The 24,756-nt window shown below is 40.5% G+C and overlaps 1 protein-coding gene across 2 annotated transcripts in view; it reads right to left on the bottom strand.

Annotated features, from left to right (window-relative positions):
- Positions 1–24,756, bottom strand: part of nck1b (NCK adaptor protein 1b) — a 66,728-nt gene that overhangs the window by 28,964 nt on the left and 13,008 nt on the right. Inside the window, exon 1 of one of the 2 annotated variants that reach the window (XM_058388281.1) lies at positions 11,219–11,470. The exons of the other annotated variant lie outside the window; for it this stretch is intronic. The gene's annotated coding sequence lies outside the window, so the exon portion shown is untranslated. Of the gene's footprint in view, positions 1–11,218; positions 11,471–24,756 lie in introns of those variants that run through there. 2 annotated transcript variants of the gene reach the window in all.

Below are 24,756 nucleotides of genomic sequence, written 5' to 3'. Positions count from 1 at the left end.
CACATCACAACCCAGAATTCAACACTGAGGTAATTTGGAGGCTCTGAGGCACTGATGGGCTTCAACCTCACAACCTTGTGGTGACAAATCCAAACATTCAGTGTTACACTTTCATCCTCTTACTAACCAACAGTATTCAGAGAAAGTAAAAGGAGGGAAGACATTTCCTGTGCAGCACTATCTCCCGTCTCCAGCTTCTGCTGCATGACCGGTCTTCTCAGTTCTGACGCCGAAGGAGTCACGCTCGTACCCGGGTATGCTTGGCCCTGTGTGGGTTTTGGTTTGAAAGAGAATAAAACTAACGACAGCTGAGCGATCTCCGGAGCGGTAAGTGAAATGAAAGCCATCCGTCGCTGCCTTTGACATCATTTTGGCTTCTGTCGCTCTAGTAGAATACGAGTGCACAGGAAACCTCAGCCCAACATGAAACCCCAAGAGGCGCTACACAATATATGGGATACTGCACTTTGTACAACAGTGTGTCTTTGTACTGCGGATGTACGTTGTGTTGTTTTTCACAATACTGCCTTCTGCAGCTACATCTTCAAGATACAAATAAATATGAAAGAAATAGAACATGATGTAGTAACAGGAATTCCTCTTATATAATCTCCTCTTATATCGCAATTAACTAACGTTAAAAAAAGTGACACATTGTACATCTTAACCATTTACAGTTGCATTTTTGGGAGCGTCTGCCACTCAAAACTCACTTGACGCTCATAAGACGAAAAGAAAATGATGTTAGTGAAGAAAAATTAACTACATCAAATCATCCTCCTCCTCCTCATGCTTTCTCGTGGTGAAAAATGTAATTTCAGAGCTAAAGACGCAACTAATGACCCATCTGGTCATCACTAACCTCACTAACTCTCACAGAGGTAGAATCAATAACACGACGCTACTCGCGATATGATATTAATATACTTAAGAATAATTAGTGAGAATTTTTAATTATGGCATCTAAACCCATGTGAGCTGATGAGATTCTGTATTTAGATTCTATTTTACTGGCTCTTGCATCATTCAAACAAACAAACAAAAACAAATCCCTGACTGCCTTGCTAACAAACACACCTCTGCTAAATTCACGGTTTTTCTATGCGCAAGGCGAATCAGTGTGTGTGTGTGGAATCAACTCTAAAGCCTTTCAAAGCCTGGGAATCGGTGAATCGACTCTTTTTGGAATCAACTCCAAGGTCAAGGTAAAGCACGGTGGCGTCTCGGGACCTAGACACATACGATTTATTAAAAATATATATTTCGTTTGCTGAGATAAGCTAAGTAAATTCCTGCTAGTTGTCTCACTAACGAAAACGTTGATTTTTTGCGTTGAGTGTGGAATCGACTCCAAAGCATTGTCAGTTTTCAAAGCTTTGGAATCAATGAATCAACTCAGAGGTCAAGGCAAAGTAGGGTGGCGTCTTTATGACTTGACACACAAATGATTAATATATATATATATATATACATATACATACACACACACACACACACTCTATATTGCCAAAAGTATTCGCTCACCCATCCAAATAATCAGAATCAGGTGTTCCAATCACTTCCATGGCCACAGGTGTATAAAATCAAGCACCTAGGCATGCAGACTGTTTTTACAAACATTTGTGAAAGAATGGGTCGCTCTCAGGAGCTCAGTGAATTCCAGCGTGGAACTGTGATAGGATGCCACCTGTGCAACAAATCCAGTCGTGAAATTTCCTCGCTCCTAAATATTCCACAGTCAACTGTCAGCTGTATTATAAGAACGTGGAAGTGTTTGGGAACGACAGCAACTCAGCCACGAAGTGGTAGGCCACGTAAATTGACGGAGCGGGGTCAGCGGATGCTGAGGAGCATAGTGCGAAGAGGTCGCCAACTTTCTGCAGAGTCAATCGCTACAGACCTCCAAACTTCATGTGGCCTTCAGATTAGCTCAAGAACAGTGCGCAGAGAGCTTCATGGAATGGGTTTCCATGGCCGAGCAGCTGCATCCAAGCCATACATCACCAAGTGCAATGCAAAGCGTCGGATGCAGTGGTGTAAAGCACGCCGCCACTGGACTCTAGAGCAGTGGAGACGCGTTCTCTGGAGTGACGAATCGCGCTTCTCCATCTGGCAATCTGATGGACGAGTCTGGGTTTGGCGGTTGCCAGGAGAACGGTACTTGTCTGACTGCATTGTGCCAAGTGTAAAGTTTGGTGGAGGGGGGATTATGGTGTGGGGTTGTTTTTCAGGAGCTGGGCTTGGCCCCTTAGTTCCAGTGAAAGGAACTCTGAATGCTTCAGCATACCAAGACATTTTGGACAATTCCATGCTCCCAACTTTGTGGGAACAGTTTGGAGCTGGCCCCTTCCTCTTCCAACATGACTGTGCACCAGTGACCAAAGCAAGGTCCAGGAGTCTGGTGTGGATGAACTTGATTGGCCTGCACAGAGTCCTGACCTCAACCCGATAGAACACCTTTGGGATGAATTAGAGCGGAGACTGAGAGCCAGGCCTTCTCGTCCAACATCAGTGTGTGACCTCACAAATGCGCTTCTGGAAGAATGGTCAAAAATTCCCATAAACACACTCCTAAACCTTGTGGACAGCCTTCCCAGAAGAGTTGAAGCTGTTATAGCTGCAAAGGGTGGACCGACGTCATATTGAACCCTATGGATTAGGAATGGGATGTCACTTAAGTTCATATGCGAGTCAAGGCAGGTGAGCGAATACTTTTGGCAATATAGTGTGTATATATATATATATATATATATATATATATATATATATATATATAATGTATTATATATATATATAAATATATATATATATATATATATATATATATATATATATATATATATATATATTATATTATATATATATATATATATATTTATATATATATATATATATATATATATATATATATATTTATATTGATGTTTTGTTGATTTTACTTTTATATTTATATTGCTAAATTAATAAACTATTAATAATAATAATTTCGCATTAAAAAGCATAAAAATGTATAAATTGCTGCAAAATTAGCCATAAAGTCTTTTGTGAGGATTTTGCGGGTCTGTGAATAATTTGCGGATGCAAATTTTGGGGAATTGTGTATATATTATTTAATTTATTTTCATTTATATTCCATTTATATTTATTTTCCTTGTTATCTGAAGCGTTTGTGACGCAACCATCCCATTTAATCCGGGCTTGAGACCGGCACCAAGAGTTAACTCTTCGGTGGCTGGGTTAGCGCCCTGTCCAGGAATTGAACCCGAGCTTTGGCAACGAGACCACCAAGAGGCTGTTTGTCTTAATTAAGTAATTCCTATTATTTGTGGTAATTTGTATATTTGCTTTTTTAAGCCATTAATATGAACGTAAATGGTTTTACAATAAATAAATAAATACAAATAAATAAATAAATAATTAAAAAAATACAAATTTCCTGCGACACCAAGCCTTGACCATCCTTATTTTTTCACTCCATATTTATAAAAAACAACACCTGTAACACTTGTTTTTTATTGTTTTGTAACTTATGTAAGCAAACCAAAGGAATATTCCTTACACTGACTTTATAATACTGAATTTATAAATCATTTATAATCACGCTCTCGGCCGGTGTTTATAATCATTTATAATCACGCTCTCGGCCGGTGTTTATAATCATTTATAATCACGCTCTCGGCCGATGTTTATAATCATTTATAATCACGCTCTCGGCCGGTGTTTATAATCATTTATAATCACGCTCTCGGCCGGTGTTTATAATCATTTATAATCACGCTCTCCACCCGTGTTTATAATCACGCTCTCGGCCGGTGTTTATAATCATTTATAATCACGCTCTCTGGTGTTTATAATCATTTATAATCACGCTCTCGGCCGGTGTTTATAATCATTTATAATCACGCTCTCGGCCGGTGTTTATAATCATTTATAATCACGCTCTCCACCCGTGTTTATAATCATTTATAATCACGCTCTCCACCCGTGTTTATAATCATTTATAATCACGCTCTCCACCCGTGTTTATAATCACGCTCTCCGCCGGTGTTTATAATCATTTATAATCACGCTCTCTGGTGTTTATAATCATTTATAATCACGCTCTCTGGTGTTTATAATCATTTATAATCACGCTCTCCACCCGTGTTTATAATCACGCTCTCGGCCGGTGTTTATAATCATTTATAATCACGCTCTCTGGTGTTTATAATCATTTATAATCACGCTCTCGGCCGGTGTTTATAATCATTTATAATCACGCTCTCGGCCGGTGTTTATAATCATTTATAATCACGCTCTCCACCCGTGTTTATAATCATTTATAATCACGCTCTCCACCCGTGTTTATAATCATTTATAATCACGCTCTCCACCCGTGTTTATAATCACGCTCTCCGCCGGTGTTTATAATCATTTATAATCACGCTCTCTGGTGTTTATAATCATTTATAATCACGCTCTCTGGTGTTTATAATCATTTATAATCACGCTCTCTGGTGTTTATAATCATTTATAATCACGCTCTCCACCCGTGTTTATAATCACGCTCTCCGCCGGTGTTTATAATCATTTATAATCACGCTCTCTGGTGTTTATAATCATTTATAATCACGCTCTCTGGTGTTTATAATCATTTATAATCACGCTCTTCGGTGTTTATAATCATTTATAATCACGCTCTCTGGTGTTTATAATCATTTATAATCACGCTCACTGGTGTTTATAATCATTTATAATCACGCTCTTCGGTGTTTATAATCATTTATAATCACGCTCTCTGGTGTTTATAATCATTTATAATCACGCTCTCTGGTGTTTATAATCATTTATAATCACGCTCTCTGGTGTTTATAATCATTTATAATCACGCTCTCTGGTGTTTATAATCATTTATAATCACGCTCTCTGGTGTTTATAATCATTTATAATCACGCTCTCCACCCGTGTTTATAATCATTTATAATCACGCTCTCCACCCGTGTTTATAATCATTTATAATCACGCTCTCCACCCGTGTTTATAATCATTTATAATCACGCTCTCCACCCGTGTTTATAATCATTTATAATCACGCTCTCCACCCGTGTTTATAATCATTTATAATCACGCTCTCCACCCGTGTTTATAATCATTTATAATCACGCTCTTTGGTGTTTATAATCATTTATAATCACGCTCTCCGCCGGTGTTTATAATCATTTATAATCACGCTCTCTGGTGTTTATAATCATTTATAATCATGCTCTCTGGTGTTTATAATCATTTATAATCACGCTCTTTGGTGTTTATAATCATTTATAATCACGCTCTCCGCCGGTGTTTATAATCATTTATAATCACGCTCTCTGGTGTTTATAATTATTTATAATCACGCTCACTGGTGTTTATAATCATTTATAATCACACTCTTTGGTGTTTATAATCATTTATAATCACATTCTCTAGTGTTTATAATCATTTATAATCACATTCTCTAGTGTTTATAATCATTTATAATCACACACTCTGGTGCTCAGAGCACTCACAGTTAGAGCTGGGCGATTAATCGTTATTATCGATTAATTCAAATTTATGGTTTATGTCGATGCTGAAAAAACAAAAATCGATTTTCCGATTTCACTTTGGTTTGGCAGAGCGAGCTTCCGTAGTTCTGCGAGGCAAAGAGCTTGTGTCTAAGAGAGGCGCGGTTTCTTCAGGTTTCTTCATACGCGCTGAAAGACGGGGAGGAGCCGAAAGTCTGCCGCCGTTTTCATATGAAATTTAAAGGGGACTGAGACGATCACAAATTTCAGCGCGTTCTTCAGTCCGACTGAAGAAACCACGGCGTGTGTGTGTGTGTGTGTGCGTGCGCACGTGTGTGTGTGTGTGTGCGTGCGCACGTGTGTGTGTGTGTGTGCGCGTGCGCACGTGTGTGTGTGTGTGCGTGCGCACGTGTGTGTGTGTGATCAGGAAGACTCGTATTTGGCTTGTTCAGTACTCAAATGTTATACACATCTATGCAATACAGTGGAATGCTGCAATATATTTACCATCCTACCCTGTTAGTCAAACCTTTATTTTATTTATTTATTTATTTATTTATTTTTTTACTATTATACCCTCAATGGGGGCGGAGTCCCCCTTAAATGAAAATCCTAGACTCACCCCTGATTGTGCCCATATACACAGATGTAAAATGCTGTCCGGCTCCTGTTTGGTTTTATTTAGCGCGTTAGCTGCGGGTTGGTTTTATTTAGCGCGTTAGCTGCGGGTTGGTTTTATTTAGCGCGTTAGCTGCGGGTTGGTTTTATTTAGCGCGTTAGCTGCGGGTTGGTTTTATTTAGCGCGTTAGCTGCGGGTTGGTTTTATTTAGCGCGACAGTTGCGTGTTGGTTTTATTTAGCGCGACAGTTGCGTGTTGGTTTTATTTAGCGTGATAGTTGCGTGTTGGTTTTATTTAGCGTGATAGTTGCGTGTTGGTTTTATTTAGCGTGATAGTTGCGTGTTGGTTTTATTTAGCGTGATAGTTGCGTGTTGGTTTTATTTAGCGTGATAGTTGCGTGTTGGTTTTATTTAGCGTGATAGTTGCGTGTTGGTTTTATTTAGCGTGATAGTTGCGTGTTGGTTTTATTTAGCGTGATAGTTGCGTGTTGGTTTTATTTAGCGTGATAGTTGCGTGTTGGTTTTATTTAGCGTGATAGTTGCGTGTTGGTTTTATTTAGCGTGATAGTTGCGTGTTGGTTTTATTTAGCGTGATAGTTGCGTGTTGGTTTTATTTAGCGTGATAGTTGCGTGTTGGTTTTATTTAGCGTGATAGTTGCGTGTTGGTTTTATTTAGCGTGATAGTTGCGTGTTGGTTTTATTTAGCGTGATAGTTGCGTGTTGGTTTTATTTAGCGTGATAGTTGCGTGTTGGTTTTATTTAGCGTGATAGTTGCGTGTTGGTTTTATTTAGCGTGATAGTTGCGTGTTGGTTTTATTTAGCGTGATAGTTGCGTGTTGGTTTTATTTAGCGTGATAGTTGCGTGTTGGTTTTATTTAGCGTGATAGTTGCGTGTTGGTTTTATTTAGCGTGATAGTTGCGTGTTGGTTTTATTTAGCGTGATAGTTGCGTGTTGGTTTTATTTAGCGTGATAGTTGCGTGTTGGTTTTATTTAGCGTGATAGTTGCGTGTTGGTTTTATTTAGCGTGATAGTTGCGTGTTGGTTTTATTTAGCGTGATAGTTGCGTGTTGGTTTTATTTAGCGTGATAGTTGCGTGTTGGTTTTATTTAGCGTGATAGTTGCGTGTTGGTTTTATTTAGCGTGATAGTTGCGTGTTGGTTTTATTTAGCGTGATAGTTGCGTGTTGGTTTTATTTAGCGTGATAGTTGCGTGTTGGTTTTATTTAGCGTGATAGTTGCGTGTTGGTTTTATTTAGCGTGATAGTTGCGTGTTGGTTTTATTTAGCGTGATAGTTGCGTGTTGGTTTTATTTAGCGTGATAGTTGCGTGTTGGTTTTATTTAGCGTGATAGTTGCGTGTTGGTTTTATTTAGCGTGATAGTTGCGTGTTGGTTTTATTTAGCGTGATAGTTGCGTGTTGGTTTTATTTAGCGTGATAGTTGCGTGTTGGTTTTATTTAGCGTGATAGTTGCGTGTTGGTTTTATTTAGCGTGATAGTTGCGTGTTGGTTTTATTTAGCGTGATAGTTGCGTGTTGGTTTTATTTAGCGTGATAGTTGCGTGTTGGTTTTATTTAGCGTGATAGTTGCGTGTTGGTTTTATTTAGCGTGATAGTTGCGTGTTGGTTTTATTTAGCGTGATAGTTGCGTGTTGGTTTTATTTAGCGTGATAGTTGCGTGTTGGTTTTATTTAGCGTGATAGTTGCGTGTTGGTTTTATTTAGCGTGATAGTTGCGTGTTGGTTTTATTTAGCGTGATAGTTGCGTGTTGGTTTTATTTAGCGTGATAGTTGCGTGTTGGTTTTATTTAGCGTGATAGTTGCGTGTTGGTTTTATTTAGCGTGATAGTTGCGTGTTGGTTTTATTTAGCGTGATAGTTGCGTGTTGGTTTTATTTAGCGTGATAGTTGCGTGTTGGTTTTATTTAGCGTGATAGTTGCGTGTTGGTTTTATTTAGCGTGATAGTTGCGTGTTGGTTTTATTTAGCGTGATAGTTGCGTGTTGGTTTTATTTAGCGTGATAGTTGCGTGTTGGTTTTATTTAGCGTGATAGTTGCGTGTTGGTTTTATTTAGCGTGATAGTTGCGTGTTGGTTTTATTTAGCGTGATAGTTGCGTGTTGGTTTTATTTAGCGTGATAGTTGCGTGTTGGTTTTATTTAGCGTGATAGTTGCGTGTTGGTTTTATTTAGCGTGATAGTTGCGTGTTGGTTTTATTTAGCGTGATAGTTGCGTGTTGGTTTTATTTAGCGTGATAGTTGCGTGTTGGTTTTATTTAGCGTGATAGTTGCGTGTTGGTTTTATTTAGCGTGATAGTTGCGTGTTGGTTTTATTTAGCGTGATAGTTGCGTGTTGGTTTTATTTAGCGTGATAGTTGCGTGTTGGTTTTATTTAGCGTGATAGTTGCGTGTTGGTTTTATTTAGCGTGATAGTTGCGTGTTGGTTTTATTTAGCGTGATAGTTGCGTGTTGGTTTTATTTAGCGTGATAGTTGCGTGTTGGTTTTATTTAGCGTGATAGTTGCGTGTTGGTTTTATTTAGCGTGATAGTTGCGTGTTGGTTTTATTTAGCGTGATAGTTGCATGTTGGTTTTATTTAGCGTGATAGTTGCATGTTGGTTTTATTTAGCGTGTTAGTTGCATGTTGGTTTTATTTAGCGTGATAGTTGCATGTTGGTTTTATTTAGCGTGATAGTTGCATGTTGGTTTTATTTAGCGTGATAGTTGCATGTTGGTTTTATTTAGCGTGATAGTTGCATGTTGGTTTTATTTAGCGTGATAGTTGCATGTTGGTTTTATTTAGCGTGATAGTTGCATGTTGGTTTTATTTAGCGTGATAGTTGCATGTTGGTTTTATTTAGCGTGATAGTTGCATGTTGGTTTTATTTAGCGTGATAGTTGCATGTTGAACTGCTTTAAAATTGTTTTTCTTCAGGGATTTTTTCCAGTGACAATTATTTATTTTATAAAAAGTGATTTAAGTTAAGTCTGCAGTTTGCACTTTACAAATCCCTCATATTTTGTTATATTACTTCATTTTACTAGAATAATTAGAACTTGTAAAGACTGGTGAAAGTTTGCATTTTATAAATCCCCAAAAAAGGTTTATGTTGTACTGATTATTGTTTTTCTAAAATAACAAAAAAAAACTTGTTAGCGAAAGTATTTTGCACTTTTAGTCCAAATTAGCAGTTCATATGTTTGGTTATATTGTTTTTGCTCAAATCAAATTATTACATTACATTTTTTATTAAAGAAAAATTATCGTTTTAAAATCGAAAATCGAATTTTGTTTTAAAAAAAATCGGAGATTCAATTTTTTGGCCATATCGCCCAGCTCTACTCACAGTGTTCATCAGATCTCGTATCAGAGCCTAAACACCCCGGGTCTGTCGGGTTTCCAAGTGGAACAGATGGCTTTACCCAGAGTTTTATCTCATTTTTTTATATAACTGAGCAACTGAGGTTTAAGGGCCTTGCTCAGGGGCACAGCAGTGGCAAGCTTAGTAGACCTGGAATTCAAACTCACAACCTTCCAGTCAGAAGTCCAACACCTTAACCACTAAGCTACCACATCCTGCATGTTCTGCAGTCGTCGTGAAATCAAAAACTCCAAAAACTCCAAGCAAGAGAATCTGGAAGGTACCCGAGACCAGCTCTGTAGGTCTGAGAGGTGTATAAAACACTAACACTAACCACAATAGATAGAGAGATCTCAATCAAGTGATCAATAACAATCTAGAATAGTGCGCATGGATGCAGCGATAGCATGTTTAGCAGATGGAGATGAAACCCGCCCAAGTTTATGGCAGGATTAAGCTAGTGCTGCTAGTAATGATGTACTACACACTGTCCACTCTAGCATCTAGAAGGCTAGTAACTAAGCAGAACTTTTCAAAGTCAAACACATGAAATGGTGAATATTTTACACAAATGTTGAAAAAAATAAATCTACACAACGTGAGTTAATTTAAAATACAATTATAACACGACCGAAGAGTCGTCGGCCATCTTGAATGTCCAGCAAAGCTGCACATTCTACACACTCCTTTTAATCTTCCCCCAGGTTAAGTCAGGGTATTATCGGGGTACTTGAAGTGCACTTCTCTTCGTCAGTGTTAACACGCTACTCACACTATCTACCCTAGGGGCTACTTACGGTGCAGAATAGTGCACAAGGACGTGATTTGGGTCACACCTTACACAGGAGATTAATACAGAATCCTGAACCAGCCTCTTGTGTTGTGAATACTATCTAAATCATTCCAAGTGGAATAAATGCCTGTATCTTGGGAGGTAAAATCTAGGGAACCTCATTACATTAACCCCGCCCAAAACTCATTACGAGTTAAAAAAAATAAACATTAAAGCCATGAATCTTCATCTGTAAGGATAACTACGACACAACGTTACCCAGCAGGACGAGCTCTGGTGTTATATTTATTCCCGAACCCGAGGCTTCTGTAAATCCGTTAACACGCTGCGCCCATGACCTTCAGGAGTCAGAAGTAACGGCTGGAAGATGGCGCCTCTGCGTTTCTCGTACATCAGGCCTACGCTGTAAAATCCCTGGTGCTGAGTGCGAACCTGAAGCATTAAACACACTTCTCACGTGTGTTTGGATGGAAGTGTATAAAACACTGAGGATTTAATTTTTCCACAATACTAGATTATGTAATAATCCCCCCCAAAAAGGTCATACTTTAAAATAAATAAAAAAATAAATAAATAAATAAATAAATAAATAAAGCCACACTCAGTTAAAATAATTTTATGAATTAAAAAATAGACGTATGAAAAATAATTAATAAAATTAATAATCAATCAATAAAAATCACATGAAAGGCACAGACAAAATGGCTGCTCTGTTCCTGCCGTGCCTAACGAGACGCCTCAATTTTTTACTGCCATTGTGATGTGTTTCAATTTAATTTCAGCCTGTGAAAGGAAAATCTGACCAAACATCAAACCGTGGCTCATTAGTACAGAGAAATCGCCTCGTCTTCATTATTCTTCATAAACTTGTAGAGTATTAATAGTCGAGAAGTGATCGAGAACACACACACAGAGTTATGGGACGAGTCCTACCTTATCTAAGAAGCTCAGCATCCCGACCGAGGCTCCGGCCGAGGGTCAGAGGTCATCTTGTGACATTATCTCTCTTACACATGCTACTACTTGACACTCTACAACTCCTCTTTAGGACTCTACCACTCTGCTCACTCTGTCTCTTTCTCACACACACAAGTTCGCGTGTACACACAAGTTCTGCTGCTCCTCTTCTTTTAATAGTTTCTACCAAGTGACTCATATACTCTCTCTTTCTCACACACAGACAGAGAGAGAGAGAGCCGGGAAAACGAGTGCGCTTTGCAAAACGAAACAATCGAGGTCTACAGCTGCATTCACAATGTTGCAACCCTCACCACAACAACTCCTGACTCCACCTGGTACACACACACACACACACACACACACGATTTCTCCTCCCACTGCTGCACTCAGACTGCTGAAGTTGAACAGAAAAAGAAAAAAAAAAACATAAAACGATGGTTGTAGTGAAGAGGTGGGGGGGGGGTAAAAGTGAGAGATATGGTTAGACACGTTTATAATCAGAGATACAAACACAGAAAGAGGAAGTGAGAGAAATACTGATAAACACAAACAGACAGACAGACAGACAGACAGATAGCCAGACAGACAAACAGACAGATAGACAGATATATGAAATGTGATAGAAATGGTGATGCACAGACAGACAGACAAAATGTAAGAGATATGGTGATACGCAGACAGACAGATAGAGATAAAATTGAGAGATGGTGATACACAGACTGATAGACAGACAGAGACAAAATTGAGAGATATGGTGACAGACAGATAGACAGACAAAATGTGAGAGATGGTGATACAGAGACAGACAGATAGAGAAGGACTAAAGGTGATAGATATGGTGAGACGCATATATAAACAGATGGACAAAGAAATAGATAAATAATAAGACAGACAGATTACATTTAAGAAAAATGGTGATACACTGATAGACAAACAGACAGATAGACAGACAGATAGACAGATGAGTCCAGCTCAGGAGAGTTCCAGCACTCTTCCCCATGCTCCCTTGCTCCATGGCCCTAAGCCTAATGAAGGTTTGCTTCACAGGCAGTGACGGCTCTCTGGACTTCACGTTGAGAGTTAACTAACTCCACATGCGAAGCAGTCAACTCCAGAGCTTTTATCTGCTTACATGTGAGTAAAGTAATGAGGGAATAACACACATCTGGCCATGAAGCAGCTGAGAAGCTGAGCTGTCCAAGTCCTCTCTGTACATTATAAAAGACAGGACAGTGTATAAAAACAGCGTTCCTGCTGTTCAGCTGATCTGCACGTAAACACTCGGACTTTAAAGCTGAATCTCTGCACTGTCCGGCCATGCACATTACTCATTTACAACAAAAACATACTCCAATACACTCTGAGACACCTCAAACAATAATAACAATCAATGACCAATAGTTTTAGACCTGACTGTAGACAGACAGAGAGGGAGAGAGAGAGAGGCTGTGACAATGTACTGATAGAGAGGTAGACACCCAGAAAAGAAAGAATAGAGATGGAGAGATATGGAGTGAAAGAAGCTCACCACATCCTTTCAGCAGGGTGCTGCAAACATGCTCAGCTCCGACTCCCGTTACCATGGCGACCGCTCAGCAAGCGGTAACGCTAAGACTGAAACAACGTCATGTCCAAGTGAAGACAGGAGTCCAGAACAGGACAGTGATGTGGACACAAGACAGATAGACAGATAGATAGATAGATAGACAGACAGATAAATAGATAGAACAATAGATAGAACGATAGAACAATAGATAGAACGACAGAACAATAGATAGAACGATAGAATAGATAGAACGACAGAACAATAGATAGAACGATAGATAGAACAATAGATAGAACGATAGAACAATAGAACAATAGATAGAACGACAGAACAATAGATAGAACGATAGAACGATAGAACGATAGAACGATAGATAGACAGATAGATAGATAGATAGACAGATAGATAGATAGATAGATAGATAGATAGATAGATAGATAGATAGATAGATAGATAGATAGATAGATGGATAGCCATTACGACAGACAGACAGTTAGACATTATGACAGCCAGACAAACAGACAGACAGACAGGAAAATGAAAAAGTAGAAAAGAGAATGCCCGAAAGAAAGAAAGGCAGACAGACAGACAGGAGACAGGCAGACAGACAGGTAAATAAAAAAACAAAAAGAGGGCGACAGAGAAAGACAGGTGGACAGACAGACAGGTAAACACAAAGACAAACTGACAGACACCGACAAAGAAAGAGATAAAGACCAAGACAGACAGACGTGGCGTGTCTGTAATACAAATCCCTGTTACTATAGAAACAATGCTCATTTCGACTGAGCGCGTGAACATAAACCTGAGAGTTCCTGTCAGCGCCGCGGTTACAGAACATTAAATCATTGTACCATCATCACACACAAACCTGGGATCCTTCATAAACCAGGAGGTCAAAATATTAGAAACCTGCACCGTAATACGACCATGAAACATCATCAACGATCCAAATCCACTTTACAGCAGTAATAAGAGTCATCTCTCCAGATTATTCCACATGCAGCCGGTAAAATAAATAAATAATAAATAAATAAAGTACTGATGATAGATTCGGACAAGACTAAAGTCACAGAGATGCATCATTACATACACAACTCTTAAACCTAATCCTGTCCGAGTACGGCTGTAGAATTTAAGGTGATTAGGTTTCCTAAGATGTTCTAGACTTCTGTAAACATGCCTACATGATTGATGGCATTAATCTCCACCCACCACTCGCTCTTGAGACTTTCAGTCACTTACGGACACGCTACTGACCAGAACTAATGTGACTCCCGTAACTGCATTAATAAATTTAAAGCACTTATTGTGTTGTTTTTAATATTCTACTGACATTTTCTAATACCCATAATACAGGGAACGGAACGGGACGGGCCGATGATAAAATCTGACTTGTGTTTATCGCCATGACGATCGACTCGACAACAGAAACGTGTAGAAATCTGTGTGTCCATGAGCGGGGTGTGAGCTCCGACACACTGTAACCCGACTCCACGGACACACTGCTGTAATCTGCTCAAGCTACACGACCTGCTGGAATGTGTTCAGTGTGCCCTGCAGCACTGTGTTATATCCACACACACACATTTCTATTTCGTTCTCTCCAGAATGTTCAATGAATCAATTCATTCAAAAATCTCTTGGCCCCGCCCATTCCTCTGCACATGTAATAAGCCCCTCCCACTCACAGGGTGCTAAAAGATCACTGTAGCATTGCCATGTATACAGTAACACCTTAACCAGGGATAAAAGTAAAGGTGGAGAAGAAAGAGGGATGTTTTGAAACGTACCACTGCAGTTCTCGATTTTGAAAAATGAGCTTGATTTTGAGAAAGTTTGCAACAAAGCACCCCGTTATCAGAAAATACGCTTGGTCAAGGGTGTTTTCGGATGTATGCCTGTCCCGGGGGGTTTCTACTCAAATGTTTTGAAATTTAGAAAAGAATTCCAAAAGAAGAAATAGCAACTGAACTGAAAAACATGAATTAAACACCGTCTTGTGATTTATGGGTGTTTTATTGGAAATAAAATAAAATAAAATAAAATAAAATAAAATAAAATAAAAATTATTGCCTAAAAAATTTAATTTAGGGACAGAAAAATTGTTTTTTAATTACACTATCTTTAATTATAATATTTTCTAATTATCCTAGTCATTAAAATTATTCAGAAAGTCTTCTTTAATTTTTTTTTGGGGTCAAAAACTACTTTTTTTTTTTTACCTCCTCTCTCTGTTATAGCAAAGCCAAAAAATATGAATAAATGAATCTGGCATTAAATATAGAATTGTTTAAAGTTCGCTGTACTGAACATAAATTTTGATCTGTTTTTATTTCCCAAAATAGTCTCAGTGACAGAAACCAAAAGCAATTGAGTCTGGGGAAGTGGGCGGAGCTTCTAGATGGCATTGGTTAATATAGGAGAGTTTGGGAAGGTCTTGATTTCAGATTTATCCTGCATGTGACTGGTCAGCTGTTTTATTGGTGTGAGGGACAAAAAAAAAAGGCTGCTCTTTTAGGGTATTTCGGAGAGATGAATCGTAATAATTGTGGCTGTGTGATATGGTGAAGTGATGAGAAAACCGGCGTATGGTGTGATCCGGCTGTGTGTCAATCAAATAAAGTGAAATGGATTAAATAAATGTGACTGCTGTTAGATTTCTGATCGGAAAATAAGTATTATGTGTATTCTATTGTGGTATAAATAAAGCCTTTAGTGTTAAAATATCGTGCATCTTTTTATTTATTTATTTATATTTAAAATCATCTAACATTACATCATATATGTTCCTCAGACGTTTGCTTTATACATCAACTAGAAAACAACAGCTATATAACCTATAACTGTTTACATGCAGTATTCTGGCTGAGAGACACTCATAATATCTAAACTAGGCCACCATGCCTGAGATGTCTTCATCATCGTGAGCATACACATGAATGCAGATGGATAACAATAAGCTTGAAACTCGAGCCCACATTAGTCTCAGTAGCAGAAGCAGGAAGGCGCTCTGAGTGACCTCACTGGTTGACTGCAGCACTACACGAGAAGTCATTTTGCAACCAACTTGTCATTGAAGAGAGGTCCTGGAAAGCACCCGGGGTGAGGAAATACACCCACGTCACTCACCAGGCCAATACTGCATGTGAACGAGGGCCTGCGCATGATATGAGGCATGGAGAAGATCTCCAGGCTGATTCCAAATGTTCAAGGTGATCGATCAAGCAGATGATGGATATTTCACTCCCTTAAGACAGGAGCAAAATGTCCAAAGCTTCCCAAACTGCCCAAGTTAACCTGCTTATATACACCGATCAGGCATAACATTATGACCTAACATCTTGGTGCCACAGCACACCTTCAGTCACCTAGTGGAGTCCATGCCTCGATGGGTCAGGGCTGTTTTGGGAGCAAAAGGGGGACCAACACAATATTAGGCAGGTGGTCATAATGTTATGCCTGATTGGTGTACATTCTTCACATGACTGTAGCGGGTAGCTAGTCGAGAACAACAAATCTGTTCACGTCACTCGTTGGGAATATCAGCGGCGTAATTGCCGAGCTGCTCGATCTGAACTGAAGTGATTAGGAAACTGAGCTGTCAGTCGGAGCAGCCTAGCGGAAGCGATTTTAATCAGCGCCAGGAAAAGCAGGACTGCATGGCGCTACACCTCTCTGACAGTCTTTATCCAGATGCAGACGCTGTTACGGCCCAAATATCAGACGATATGTAAAAGCCAAAAACACACACACACACACACACAAACACACACACACACACACACTACAAGAGATAATGCTCCAGAGAACTGTTTGTGAAAAGGCCATGACAGTTTTATCAGGTTCTTGAAGAGACAGGGGAGGAATGGGAATGAGAAAGAAAGAAGCACCACTAAAAACCGAAGATCACACACACAAATAAACATACCTACACATATATACACACATGCTTACACACAAAGGCATAGACACACACAGAGACAAGCATAGACACACACAGGCAGAGATACACTATATTGCCAAAAGTATTCGCTCACCTGCCTTGACTCGCATATGAACTTAAGTGACATCCCATTCCTAATCCATAGGGTTCAATATGACGTCGGTCCACCCTTTGCAGCTATAACAGCTTCAACTCTTCTGGGAAGGCTGTCCACAAGGTTTAGGAGTGTGTTTATGGAAATTTTTGACCATTCTTCCAGAAGCGCATTTGTGAGGTCACACACTGATGTTGGACGAGAAGGCCTGGCTCTCAGTCTCCGCTCTAATTCATCCCAAAGGTGTTCTATCGGGTTGAGGTCAGGACTCTGTGCAGGCCAGTCAAGTTCATCCACACCAGACTCACTCATCCATGTCTTTATGGACCTTGCTTTGGTCACTGGTGCACAGTCATGTTGGAAGAGGAAGGGGCCAGCTCCAAACTGTTCCCACAAAGTTGGGAGCATGGAATTGTCCAAAATGTCTTGGTATGCTGAAGCATTCAGAGTTCCTTTCACTGGAACTAAGGGGCCAAGCCCAGCTCCTGAAAAACAACCCCACACCATAATCCCCCCTCCACCAAACTTTACACTTGGCACAATGCAGTCAGACAAGTACCGTTCTCCTGGCAACCGCCAAACCCAGACTCGTCCATCAGATTGCCAGATGGAGAAGCGCGATTCGTCACTCCAGAGAACGCGTCTCCACTGCTCTAGAGTCCAGTGGCGGCGTGCTTTACACCACTGCATCCGACGCTTTGCATTGCACTTGGTGATGTATGGCTTGGATGCAGCTGCTCGGCCATGGAAACCCATTCCATGAAGCTCTCTGCGCACTGTTCTTGAGCTAATCTGAAGGCCACATGAAGTTTGGAGGTCTGTAGCGATTGACTCTGCAGAAAGTTGGCGACCTCTTCGCACTATGCTCCTCAGCATCCGCTGACCCCGCTCCGTCAATTTACGTGGCCTACCACTTCGTGGCTGAGTTGCTGTCGTTCCCAAACACTTCCACGTTCTTATAATACAGCTGACAGTTGACTGTGGAATATTTAGGAGCGAGGAAATTTCACGACTGGATTTGTTGCACAGGCGGCATCCTATCACAGTTCCACGCTGGAATTCACTGAGCTCCTGAGAGCGACCCATTCTTTCACAAATGTTTGTAAAAACAGTCTGCATGCCTAGGTGCTTGATTTTATACACCTGTGGCCATGGAAGTGATTGGAACACCTGATTCTGATTATTTGGATGGGTGAGCGAATACTTTTGGCAATATAGTGTATATGCACATGCTTGAACACATACATACACAAGTTTACACCTATATACACACACACAGGCATACATATATACACACACACCCCTACCCACACACACCTGCTCTCCTGAAGTGATAATATTCAGGTCAGAAGACAGTGTGCATGTGCTGAGCAAGAGAAAAGCTCCAGATTCCACCACCCTCAGTTTCCTCACGTTAATTTACTCTCACATCATCACTGCCTCGTTTTAACATACTTTATATTAATAAAGATTTTCACTGCAATTACAGAACACGGAGAAGACGCAAAAACATTTAGATGAGTTACTCTGTCCAAGACTTGTCAATCACGTCCAATAACATCTGTTTAAGTCATCACTGCTATCATGTCTATCCCCATCCCGCAAGTGCGTGTCTGTCTCAGTCACGTGATTGTGATATATATATATATATATATATATATATATATATATATATATATATATATATATATATATATATATATATATATATATATATATATACACACACACACACACACACATTTATACTTATTTATATATATATATATATATATATATATATATATATATATATATATATATATATATATATATATATATATATATATATATAAAATGTGTGTGTGTATACGGGATTTTTACCTTGTATGCTCACACACAGTGCACACTTCCTGTCGAATCTAGGGCTTCAGCTCCTCTACACTACATTTCATCACACAGGTGTCCTGATGTGTATCACTACGCAGAATCTCCAGCGGTTGTTTGGCTTCAACTTTACGTCCTAAAATCTCCCAGAAATATGAGGAAACAAATCATAATCGGCAACATCTCAGAACTTTCATGGTCCAGCTGCTGGAAATGGTATAAAAGTGCTTTTACTTTATGATCATCATCAAAAGAATTCCGTCTCTCGTCCGTATGAACACGTCACTGTCATCTCAAAAATGGAGACTTTCCCTAATCATATGTTACGGTGGATTCTGAGTGGTACAAAAAAAAATAATAATAATTTTGGGATAGTTTGGGGATGACCCCCTCCTGTTCCCACATGACTGCACACCAGTATTCAAAGCAAGGTCCATAAAGACATGGATGAGTGAGTTTGGTGTGGAGGAACTTGACTGGCCTGCACAGAGTCCTGACCTCAACCTGATAGAACACCTTTGTGATGAATTAGAGCGGAGACTGTGAGCCAGACCAAAACTGGGACGTCTGCCTTTACATGCACATGAATGTAATATGGAGTTGGTTTGCCCTTTACAGCTATAACAGCTTCAACTCTTCTGGGAAGGCTTTCCATAAGGTTTAGGAGGAGTGTGTTTATGGGTCTGGCTCTCTGTCTCCACTCTAATTCATCCCAAAGGTGTTCTATCAGATTGAGGTCAGGACTCTGTGCAGGCCAGTCAAGTTCCTCCACACCAAACTCACTCATCCATGTCACCCATCCATACGCTGGCCAGTCACCCATCCATACGCTCACTGGTTGTCATGACAACGTCACGCAAGAAAACTTTTAATATCTCGCCTTCGTTTTCATTTCGGAGCATCTCCAAAAAGACAAGTTGTTTAGCATGCGTTTATCAGAGTAGGCAATCCACACTTTTAATCCCATACACACTGATTAGTGCTCGTAAAATATGAAATGGAGGCAGCTCTGGATTGAATTCCCTCCGGGTCCGGATCTGGACCGGAGTCCGGACTTTGAGAAGTGCTGCTATATATAAAGGTGCTAGTGATAATGCATATAACATGATATTAAGGTATGTATTTGTTAATATTGTGAATTGGGAGAATCTGATGATGGTTAAATCACATTCACGCATTCATACAGAAAAACATTAAAGCGCCGCTGCAGCAACTAATGCATGTTTAAAAGGTCTGAGTTGGAGAAAAGAGAAAATCTGAGCATTAGATTTATAAATTCATGCCCAATAAAATAACAGTTCTAGTTTGATAGTGACGACATGCACTGTGATTAAGTGAAGTCAAAGTAAAGTGTGAGACGTTGCTATAAAATCATCAATGACTGTGCTGCGACCCTGACAGGAAGTGGATTATCCTTCACCTCCATTTATCCAGAAGTGGATCATATTCCTGTAACACCACCTTCTGCTACAGCTGAGGGCGCAGATTCCTCCTGGTTAAATGCTAAGACCGTTAATACGATGTTATATGAACATCATATGAAGTTGATAACATATGGAGCATGTGCTGTACAAGTGGCTAAATGATCTGTCACTAAGTAAATCAGTGCAGCTGGAGGGTAAACACCGTGGTATCACAGCTGCAATAACAGAAATCATTATCTGTTCATGCAAACAGTGCTAAAAAAAAAAAAAATTAAATAAAATCACCCTCATGGTGTATAAAGGTGTTTACATGTCTGTCTGGTCTAGAGATAGCTGTTACCTGTGTTCCACGGTTAGTCAAAGTCCAACAGGACGATCCTCCCGTCTTTTACTCTGCCTTGTCTGTTTGAGTAACTTCGAGCGAAACAAAGTGAACATTCTTAACGAGAAAATAGAGAAGTGAAACACGGTCCACATGAAGTAAGTCTACAGAGGCAATGCAGTAGTTCACTGAAACCACAACCGTTTTGGTGTCTTGGTCTTTCCCCCTGCTTCAGACGTGGCGAAAATGATACAAACACCTACAAGCTACAGGAAAAAACCTGTGTTAGAGAGGCACAGGTGTCCCTGAGAGAGACAGGCTAATGAGAATCAGGGGTGTACTGAAAGAGGGGAAAAAGTGAAAGAAGAGGCAAGATGTGTAGAACCTAGAATAAAACAAAACAAACACAATTGCACTAAAGGTGCACTAAAGTAAAATAAGCTCTGGTATCCTAAAAGAAACTAAAAAGAGAGGCACTGGTATAAAACAGGATAAAATAAACTAAAATTAGGAAGCATAAATAGAGTAAAATGGGTTACATAGAGACATCTGTATCCTAAAATAGACTACAATGTCTAAAAAAAAATTGATTAGAGGGACTGACAAAATAGAAAAAGAAGAACTGGTGTCCTAAAAAAAGGATACGATAAAGTAAAAATAGGCAAATGCTGCCCAAAGCAGAATCAAATAAAATACAATGTAAACTTTATATAAGGGGGAAAAAATAAAAAATAAATAAAGGGTTAGAAGGACTTTTATCCTAGAAATAAACTACAGTGCCTTGAGTCCCTGATGTCTTAAAAGAGACCTAAATGTGCTAAGACCAAATAGCAAAATAGAGGAAATGACAAACTAAAAGTAAAATAAATAAATAAATAAATTTATTAATGAATTAAAATGTACTACAGGTTTTGTTATAAATAAATAAATAAATAAATTTAAAAAGAGGCTCTCATGTCCTAAAACAAAATACAATGGGCACTGATGACACTAAAGTGTCTCCTAAAAGAGACTAAAATAAGCTAAAAAGAGTTGAATGTTGTCCTAAACTAGGCCTAAAACACACTAAATAACTAAACAGAGGCATTGACATGTTAGAAATGTGGCACTGGTTTTATAAAAGTGGTTAACGAGATAAAAAAGATGCACTAGAATGCTAAATATGGGAAAACATAGCTGCTGGTATCTTAAAAGAGGCTTAAAAGTGGTGCTTGTGCTACAAAAGTGGCTATTGAAAGCTAAAAAAGAGGTACTAGTGTCCTAAAAGTGGGTAAAAATGTCAGGAATGTCGTGGAATCTACGCCATGAAAGCCTTACCCACAGTGTTCCTAATAAAATGTAAATTATGAGCACTCACACATGAAACAAATACGGTTTATTATCTATTAGCGAATAAAGACCTGAGTGACTCTGACCAGGGTCACATCCATGGAACAGCAAGGCTTGCAAGGTGTTCCTGTCTGGACAGTGGTGGTGAGTACCCACTGACCGTGGTCTGGGGAGAGACGAACAGGGTGACAGAGTGTTGGAGGTCAGAAGTTCATCGATGCGCAAGGGCGACAAAGGTCTGGCCCGAAGCAACAGAAGAACAACTGTGGCAAAAGTCAAAAGACAATGTAAATGACTGTTACAGGAGGAAGTGACCCTGTTGTGTATGAGACTGCTCAGCCACAGATCGCTCAGAGTGCCCATTAGGGATGCCACAATACTCAATATAATATTGAACCGTTCGGTATGACCTCCACGGTTCAATACTACAGGTTTTGTTAAAATACTGGATGTCTACGTACTGAGACAGACACGCCTCCCCGCGAGTAAATATCCAATCAGTGAGCGCTAAAGTTAGGGGCGGTAACCATTCTTGTGATGCTGGTGTCAGATTTCACTCTAACCCTGGAGAGCGGTGAAGTGAGGCAGAAACACGAGGAAGCAGCGCCGTGATTCAGATCTGTGGAGTGGGGACATTTGTTGTTGACCATGATGCCGATGAAACAAAAACAGTAAACAAAACATGACTGTGTTTAAGCAGTGTTCCACACGAGTTAGATACAGACATGGAAATACTTCCAACATGACCACACATCTACAGCTCCATCACCCAGAGATATCACTGTGTGGAAGCGGGAGCCTTTTTTTCCTGACCTCTATGAAAAAACGCGCAAAAAAACTGAAAACGCTTTGGTTAAAGCAGAAAGTCTTGCTCTAATAACAGATAGCTGGAGCTCGGGGGTAACAGAGAGTGATCTCACAGTGACTGGTCATTACAGAGAGTTATCTCAGTGACTGGTCATTACATAGCGGATTGGGAATAAAGAGCGCCGTCCTCCAAACCCGTCTCCTGTAATAAAGTCATACAAGTCAAACAATTTTTATACCTCACTATTTTCAGTACACTTTTATTGTGTTAGTGGATTTTTGCATTTAAGTAAAATAAAGAGAATTGCAATCCGGTACCTCAACCCCAACACCCTCCGGTACCTCAACCCCCACAACCTCCGGTACCTCACTGCCACACCCTCCGGTACCGCACAGCCACACCCTCCAGTACCACACCGCCACACCCTCCAGTACCTCAACCCCCACACCCTCCAGTACCTCACAGCCACAACCTCCAGTACTTCAACCCCAACAACCTCCAGTACCTCAACCCCCACAACCTCCAGTACCTCAACCCCCACACCCTCTAGAACCACACTGCCACACCCTCCAGTACCTCATTGCCACACCCTCCAGTACCTCACTGACACACCCTCCAGTACCTCAACCCCCACAACCTCCAGTACCTCACAGCCACACCATCTAGTACCTCAACCCCCACAACCTCCAGTACCTCACAGCCACACCCTCCAGTACCTCACTGCCACACCCTCCAGTACCTCACTGCCACACCCTCCAGTACCTCACTGCCACACCCTCCAGTACCTCACTGACACACCCTCCAGTACCTCAACCCCCACACCCTCTAGAACCACACTGCCACACCCTCCACTACCTCATTGCCACACCCTCCAGTACCTCACTGACACACCCTCCAGTACCTCAACCCCCACACCCTCCAGTACCTCACAGCCACACCATCTAGTACCTCAACCCCCACAACCTCCAGTACCTCACAGCCACACCATCTAGTACCTCAACCCCCACACCCTCCAGTACCTCACAGCCACACCCTCCAGTACCTCAACCCCCACAACCTCCAGTACCTCACAGCCACAATCTCCAGTAAATTTGCATTCAAAAAAAGAAAGGGGAAAAGAGAAGAGAGGGAGAGACAGTGTGAGACAGAAGAGAAAAAAGAGGTAGAGGGAGAGAGAGAGAGAGAGAGAGAGAGAGGAGAAAAAGAGAGAGGGGGAGCAGAGAGACAAGCAAACAACAGAGAGAGCAGAGAGAGAGAGAGAGAAAGGAGGGGAAGAAACTGAAAAAAGTGCCACGTCACAGCACTGTCCTGATCAGCTGCAGAGAACAGGATGTGGATTTCAGTTTGCAACACAGAAGGGGGGGGGGGGAGAGAGAGAGAGAGAGAGGGAGAGAGAGAGAGAGAGAGAGGGAGAGAGAGAGGGAGAGAGAGAGAGAGGGAGAGGGAGAGAGAGAGGGAGAGAGAGCAAATGTGTACCAAAATCAGATTTCTAAAGCACTGACACAGATAACGAGGATATCTAACAAAAACATGAGTGAACTCTGGAGAACAATCAGAAATGACCTGGAGAGTTTTTCATACTTTAATGTCTGAGCTTCTTTAAGCCTACATAAAAATCGGTCACTAAACAAAGTGGACATGTTTGATCACGTGGATGCAGACATGCTGTTAGAGCAGTGGCTCTCAGGGCAGGGTCCAGGGAACCCCCAGGGGTCCGTCCAGCACTGCAATAAAGTCCAGGATTTATTTATTCTGTAAATTTTGTTACAGTGGATGTGGAAAAGCACAGCCCACATTAATCCACACTGTTACATTTAGGGGTCCAAACACGGGTCAACTCCATCTTAAAGTGGACAAACCGGGGAACAGAAAGCTTTATGACATCATATGGTCCAGTCCTACTACATTAATCATAGAAAATAAAACTTTTTATTGAATACACTAAAGATAAGTGATGGGTAATTCCACACAAAATCCCCTGACTATGGGAAATTTATCCATCAGAAATGAACAGCTCACTCTCTTACACACACACGCACACACACTCACTCGCTCACTCACTCCCTCCCTCCCTCACTCCCTCCCTCCCTCACTCACTCCCTCCCTCCCTCGCTCACTCCCTCACACCCTCGCTCACTCCCTCACACCCTCGCTCACTCCCTCACTCCCTCCCTCG

The sequence above is a fragment of the Hemibagrus wyckioides genome, linkage group LG01 (genome assembly GCF_019097595.1).
Source record: "Hemibagrus wyckioides isolate EC202008001 linkage group LG01, SWU_Hwy_1.0, whole genome shotgun sequence".
NCBI lineage: Eukaryota > Metazoa > Chordata > Actinopteri > Siluriformes > Bagridae > Hemibagrus > Hemibagrus wyckioides.
This window is presented reverse-complemented; position numbering and strand designations above follow the sequence as displayed.